Genomic DNA, 7,658 nt, shown 5'->3' with positions numbered 1-7,658 from the left:
ATGCTGCACCTGGGATGGGACTGGTCCCACTGGCGCAGGGTAGCAGGAAACTCTCCGCACACTCACCGGACCTGGGCTAGGACTGGGTTTGGGGGCTCTCGGAACTGGGCAGAAAATCCTACTGGGCGGGCCCAGTGTATTATTCTTGTGCTGAATTTCTGGGATCTTGACTATTATATGTCTCCGTGTGTTTTTAATTTTGTTGAGGTTAGTTGGCATTCAATATGCTTCTGTTTATTGAATGTCAGATTGTTTCCTCATATTTGGGAAGTTTTCCGCTCATATTTTGTCCCTATTTTTTAATGTCATTTGTATTGACTCCTTCTTTTTCATTGATGCTTAGTAGTCTCACATTTTTCATCTTGGCATCATCTTGCTGGTGATGGATTATTCTTTCCTGCATCCTCATTATATTTAAGAGATCCTTTCTTACCTTTTCACTAGCTGCACCAGCATCTTCAAGATCTGAAACTCTGTCTTCACTTTCACTTAAATGGTTTTTCAAGCTTGTGATTGAGATTTTAAGTTCCTCTATATCTCTTTGACTCTGCTTCATGCAAGGTATTTCTTTCCTGTATTCCTCTTTCACAGAATCTGTCAGTTTTACAATCTGCTCTATTTTTTATCAATGTCTTCTTTAGAAGCAGTTATGAATTCTTTTCATAAGAAAAGAATTCCTTTCATAAGAAAAGCAGTTTTGTTTTCGGATTCGGGTTCCTCCCTATGTTTCTGTAGTTGATTCTTTACTTCAGATGGTCTGAGTTCGTAGAATTCTTTTCTCATATCTGAAAGTTCTGCTTGAGCTCCTCTATGACTTCCTGCTATTACTTATTTACTATTGACCCTGTTAATTCATACATTTGAGCTGAGCTAGTAGAAAAGAATTATTCTGAGTTACTCTATGACTTTCTGCTCTTGCTTATTTACTATTTGCGCTATTAATTCATACATTTGAGCTGAGCTAGTGACCTCTGCGCTTGTTCTTGTTGGACATTGGGTTTCCTCCATATGTTTCTGCATTTGATTCTTTACTGCAGATGTTATTATTTCAGCGATTTCTTTTTTCATTTCCAATCTGAGTTCCTCTATACCTTTCTGCAGCTGTTTCTTTATTTCAGAAGTCATTGATTCATTGATTTCTGCTATGTGATTCCCAATTTGTTTTGTGCTAGTGCCCTCTGCACTTTTTATGGGTGGGCTTGGGTTTGGAGATTGCATTTTCTTTCTTCTTGTTGGCATTTTGTATAGCACTGTCTTCTGACATTGTTGTAGAGCTTTGGTGCAGTTATAACCTTAGAACCTATTGAAGTTCAGGTGCAGATCTACAAAGTTTGGATTTATCCAGCTTTGCCTGGCTCGGATCTTGCTGTTGTGCTCAGCTCCTTCCTGTTGCTGCCCTTGGGAATGAACCAGTGCCCCTCTGTCAAGATGTACTGCTCCTGGCCTAGCTGGGTGATTCAGTCCCCTACTCTCTCTGTATGGATTGCAGCTTCAGGGTTTCACCTCAGGCCTGTATTCCTGGCATACCAGCCTGCCTGAGGTGAGTGTGGAGGGGACAAGCTGGAGGAGGGGGGAGAGACAGCTCTCCCACACCATCAGTGGGCCTCGGTTAGGACTAGATCTAGGTGTCCCCAGAAGGGGGCCGAAATTCTCACTGGTGGGCAGGGTGGGGGGTGCTGCATAGTTTTGGGCAGGCCCCAAGGTGTGGAAGAGTGTCTCATCCACTCTGAGCCTGGGCTGGGCTGGGCAGGTCCTGCCGGTGCATGGTGTCTCAAGCTCTCCCACACACTCACTGGGACTGGGCTAGGACTCAATCTGGGTTTCCCTAGAACATGGTAGAAATTCTCACGCAGTGGGTGGGGTGAGGGGGTGCTGTGGAGTCTTGGTGGTACCCAAGGGGATGGAAGAGGGTCTTACCCATGCTGCACCTGGGCTGGTACCAGCAGGTCCCACAGGTGTAGGGTAGCCAGAAGCTCTTTATAGAATTTTTTTTAAGAATAGAGTATTGAAAAGTGTTAGACAAAAGAAACAGTTCACTTATAATGGAAAGTCCGGAAGAATCATGGTAGATTTTGTGACACAGACCATCAAATCAAAAGAGCATGGAGTGAAGTTTTTTAGGTCTTGAAAGAAAATAACTGCCAGCCCAGATTGATGTAACTTGGATAACTATCTATCAAATTTAACGGAGAAATAAGATCTTTCCATGACAAAGAGAAACTGAAGAAAATCTTGACCACCAAATCAGTGCTACAGAGTACTGACAGATATTCTAGAAAGAGAGAGAAAAGATTACAACTTCAAGAACAACAAGAGGAATGAATCAACAAACAGAGTAAGTAATTAAAAAGAAGGGAAAGTTAAGGAACCAATACCAGGAAAACAACATGACAAATATAAGTCAATGCATATCATTTATAGCCATTAATGTAAATGGCCTCAATTTACCCATCAAAAGAAGCAGACTCAGGGAGTGGATAAAGAAAAAAATATCCAACAATATTGTACATGGAAGGAACACTTGACTCTGAAGGGAACTCAGACAGAAAGTCACATGATGAGAAACAATACCCCATGTGACAGGAATCCAGAAAAAAGAAGGATATGCATTCTGGTTGCTAACAATGTTATCTTCAAACCAGGAATGATTAAAAGAGACAAATAAAGTCAGCAAATACTTGTTAGGGGAAAACTTCCAAGAGGAAGAGTTGACAAACATAAATATGTATGCAACCAATGTAGGAGCACTCAACTACATTAAACAAATTTTAACAGGCAAGAAAAGTGAACAGTAACACAATTGTAATGAAAGACTTTAAATCTCCAGTGCTATAAAGAGACAGATCAACTAAGAAAAAAAATCTAAAAAGAAATTACAGAACTAAGCAAAATTTGTGAAGAAATGCACTTCCTAAACATTTACAGAGTGTTCTACACAACAGTATCAGAATACACATTATTCTCAGCCACACACAGAACATTCTTCTAAGTAGACCATATGCTACCACACACAGCATGCCTAAGTAAAAGCAAAGGAACTGAAATTTTTCCATGCATATTATCTGACCATGTTGCAATTAAATGGAAAACTATTGAGAAAAGAAAGCATAAAAACTGCACAAATACATGGAAGTTAAATAACACCCTGCTGAATAATCAGTGGGTCACTGAATTTAAAGAAAAAATTAAACAGAATTTTTAATCAAAGAAAAATGCAGATGTAACTCATGAGAAGCTATTTAATGCAATGAAACCAGTCTTATGAGAGAAATTTATAGTGGCAAATTCTCATAAAAGGAAAACAGAAGGAACCCAAATAGGCAATCTTATGGTGCCTGTCAAGCTTCTAGAAAAAGAAGAGCAAGAAAACCTCAAAGACCAAATAGGTTAGAAAACATAAAAAATCAGTGCAAAAATAAATGTAACAGAGACAAAGAAACAATAAAAGAATTAATACATCCAAGAGTTCTTTGAAAGAATAAATAAAATTTATAGCCCCCTAACCAACCTTATCAAAAAAGGAAAAAAATTCTTATTAATGAAATAAGGAATGAAAAGGGGGATATAAGTACAGACATCATAGAAACTCAGAAGATCATCAATACCTACATCCAAAACTTTACTCTCACAGGATGGAAAACACAGAAGAAATGCACAGCTTTTTAGATATGTACAAAGTATTAAAGATGAATCAAGAATGTATACAAAATCTGAATAACCCTAAATCAGTAAATGAAATTAAAAATGTAATGAAAACCTTGCAAACATTATTTTGTATTTGTATATACAGAATATTTAGGATAGATATAGAGCTACTTTTGTTTAATTCAATGAGAAGAACGATATGTAGCAGTAGTGTTTAGACAGGCTATCCTGTCTGCTTCTTATACTATGGATAAATACTAAGAAGATAACAATGTACAAGGTATTAATTATTGAAAATGTCATATTAATCAGCTTTGAAACTGCCTCATTGATTTTTTTCTCAATAAAAATAAAATAAAGAGAGAGAGAGAGAGAGAGAGAGAGAGAGAGAGAGAGAGAGAGAAAAGATTTGTTCAGTACATCCAAAGAAGGCATAGATAAAAGTTAGAAAAATTGAAAAGTAATTTAAGCATTAAATGAAAATTCAGGAAAGTATTAGAATTCATGAAACAGAATGAAACAGATATCCAGGAAATTAAAATCTCTAATGATCTGCAAACATAGGTTTTGAACGCTCCAGAAGAGAAGCTTATTGTTATTACCCTACAACATAGGCAGTTGAGCTTAACCTCACTATCTGTCTGAATATTAAATATCTTAGACATAACATGGAACAGGTATATTCCATCAAGTATTGATATGTTAAACTTTAAGTCCCTACAGAATGTGAGGAAAAAAATTAAAAACATATTAAAAATAGGAATAAACAATTACATATTTTTACACATAAATTTAGAAATCTAACCATATACAGCATAGTAACAGGACAATTAGAGAAAAAAAGGGCAGCAAAGACAGCCAACATTTTGGCCCTAGACTTTCAAGGTCAGTGAAGAAACAGGACAGACCAAAACCTGTATTATAAAATGATGTAACTCATTTGAGTCCCATATTTTCTTATCAAGGAGATTATGGGGACACAGAGGGAAGTAATTATGATGTAGAGTGTGCCTCGGGAAAGTCACATGGAGGGAAAACATTCTTTCAGACTTTCACAGACAGCAAAGTGGTGAAGCAATAGTCGTGACTCATTAACATGGTTGACGCTAACAAAGGATCTACAAACTGCGATAAAGGGTTTCAGGGTAAATCCTGAGAGGATTTGATTGATAATGGCAGAGACAAAAGTTACATTTCTTGTTATTTAGGTCTTGTTTTATCTTAGTCTTAACCATCCAGCAGAAAAGTATAAAAGCATGGTATGTAACTTAAAGCCATATTAATATACTGAGCTGTAAAAAGCTGTAGTAAACAACTTCTGCAGATAATCCACTACTACTGTGGCCTGTTGGACTGTGTTGGATTGTGTGATGGAATTCAAGCACCTATAGTATTCATATGCCAATAGAATACTCATCTCTGACAGGACAAGACAAAAAAAGGGGATTTAAAAAAAGGACCATTTTGTATTTGTATATACAGAATAGTTAGGATAGATATACATTTACTTTTGCTTAATTCAATGAGAAGAAAGATTTGTGGTAATAGTGTTTGGACAGGATATCCTGTCTGCTTCTTGTACTATGGATAGCCACTAAGAACATAATGATGTACAATGTATTGATTACAGAAAATGTCCTATTAATCATCTTTGAAACTATCTCATTGATATTTTTTCTCAATAAAATAAAATGAAATAAATTATTCTCATATAAAAAACTCCATGCTATTTACCTCCCCGCATATAATTGATATCAAAATTATGGAATGCCATGCTGGAGAGATAGCTCAGAGGCATAAATGACTGCCTGGCAAAAGCACAATGCCCTGAGTTTGATCCCTAGTACTGCATGTCATGCCCACCCTGTATCAAAAAATAAAATAAGATAAAAATTTTAAGACAGTAAAAAAAAGTCAAGTCCCCTCAGGATTTATCCTGTAACTCTGTACCACACTTTGTAGATTCTTTGTCAATGTACAGCCATGTGGATGAGTCTTGGCCATTGCTTGACCACTTTGCTCTCTGTGAAAGCTTGAGATAAAGTTTTCTCTCCATATGACTTTTCTTAGGCACACTCTACATCATCAATCACATTCCTCTGTGGCTCCATAATTTCATTGATCAGAAAATTTGAGACACAACTGACTTACATAATGTTACAGTACAGGTTCTCCTATGTCCTCAGTGTCACTGACCTTGAAAGTCTAGAGCCAAAATTTTGGCAGACCCTGCAGCCCTTCGCTTTCTCCAATTTTTGATGTGCAAACATAGTTTGTTAACCCTGCAGAAGAGAAACCTATTATTACCCTGCAACATGTGCAGTTCAGTTTACCATAACTATTTGTCTAAATATCAAACATCGTAGGCATAACGTGGAACAGGTATTTTACATCAAGTATTAATATGTTAAACTTTAAGTCCCTACAGAATATGAAGAAAAAATTTAAAAAAATAGGAATAAATACATATTTTTGCACAGAAATTTAGATATCTTACTATACACAGCATTTTAGCAGGGCTGTCCTGTGACATTTTTTCTTCTTTTTTTGTGTTTTTTTTTCATTTATTACCCATTAAAAAACCCTTTTACTTGTGAGAAAGTGTGGTAATAATTGGTATGTCATGACAAGAAGTATGTATTTAGAAGACCAGAATGGCAGACCTTTCAAGCGTGATATTTCTATTACACATTGCTCTCTTCAGTGCAGTTGCTTGGTTCACAGGGATCAGCACAAATAGTTACTGAGTATAAGAATCCTATCAATTAACTGCTAGTTTCTAAAATGTGCTGATGATTCTCAGGATCATTGCACTGGTCATATTGTGCATACAATTGTATGGTTTTGTCTCTGTCCTGTTTCCCAGCTTTTCTCCTTACACTCTTCTTATTGTCCATTCTTCAAGTTCTTGCATCCTTTTAGTTGTTATACCTTTCTGTTTGAATTTCTTCTTTTGATTTCTTATACCAAGGAGACTATGCAATATTTACACATGTGGGTCTGGTTTATTTCACTTATGAGTATATCTTCAAGTGGTATCCATTTATGTACAAATGATTCAAGTTTATCATTCTTTATAGCTGAGTAATACTCCATTGTATAAAAATACTACATCTTTTGCAACCATTCCTCATGTGCCAGGCATCTTGGTTATTTCCAAGATTTGGCTATCACAAATTGTGCTGCTATAAGCAAGGTGCACATATACCACTATGATATGATGCTTTCAGTTCCTCTGGGAAAATTCCCCGTAGGGCAATAGCTGGTTTGAATGGGATTTCCAGTCCTAGTTTCTTAAGGGTTTTCCACACTGATTTGCATAATGGTTGCACCAGTCTACACTCCCACCAGCAGTGGAGGAGGGTTTGTTTTCCTCACAGCCAGTCCAACATTTGTTTTTAGTTGATTTGTTTATGAAAGCCAATCTTTCTGGGGTGAGATGACATCTCAATGTTGTTTTAATTTGCATTTCATGGATGGCTAGTGATGTGGAGCATTTTTTCATATATTTATTTGCTTCTTTAATTTCATCCTCTGGGAAGTGTGTGTTCATCTCAGATACCTATTTCTGGATTGGGTCTTTAAGTTTAGGGGCTCTAATGTATTTGCTATTTATAAATTCTAGAGAGCAGAACATTTTCTGAGTGCTTATTAGTTAAGATATTTTTTCAAAATTTGTGGGCTGTCTTTTCACATTGTTGGTAATTTCTTTTGATGTGCAAAACTTCTCAATAAGAGTTGGTCATAGTTGTTAATTGTTTCAAGTGTTACTTGTGAGATTTGATTTTTGTTCTTGAACTCTTTGTCTACCCCTATGTCTTCAAGAGTTCTTCCTACTTTCTCTTCCAGGAGATTTAATGTTTCTATTTTAATGTTTAGATCTTTAATCCATTTTCACTGTAGCTTAGTGTATGGCGATAGACTTGTGTAAAGTTTTAATTTTTGGCACGTAGAGAGCCGGTTTTCTCAGCACCATTTTTGAAAGAGACTATCTTCCAGTAAGCATGTTTGGC

Source organism: Octodon degus, unplaced genomic scaffold (assembly GCF_000260255.1).
Source record: "Octodon degus isolate 3935 unplaced genomic scaffold, OctDeg1.0 scaffold00292, whole genome shotgun sequence".
Taxonomy (NCBI): domain Eukaryota; kingdom Metazoa; phylum Chordata; class Mammalia; order Rodentia; family Octodontidae; genus Octodon; species Octodon degus.
Note: the sequence above shows the minus strand (reverse complement) of the source record.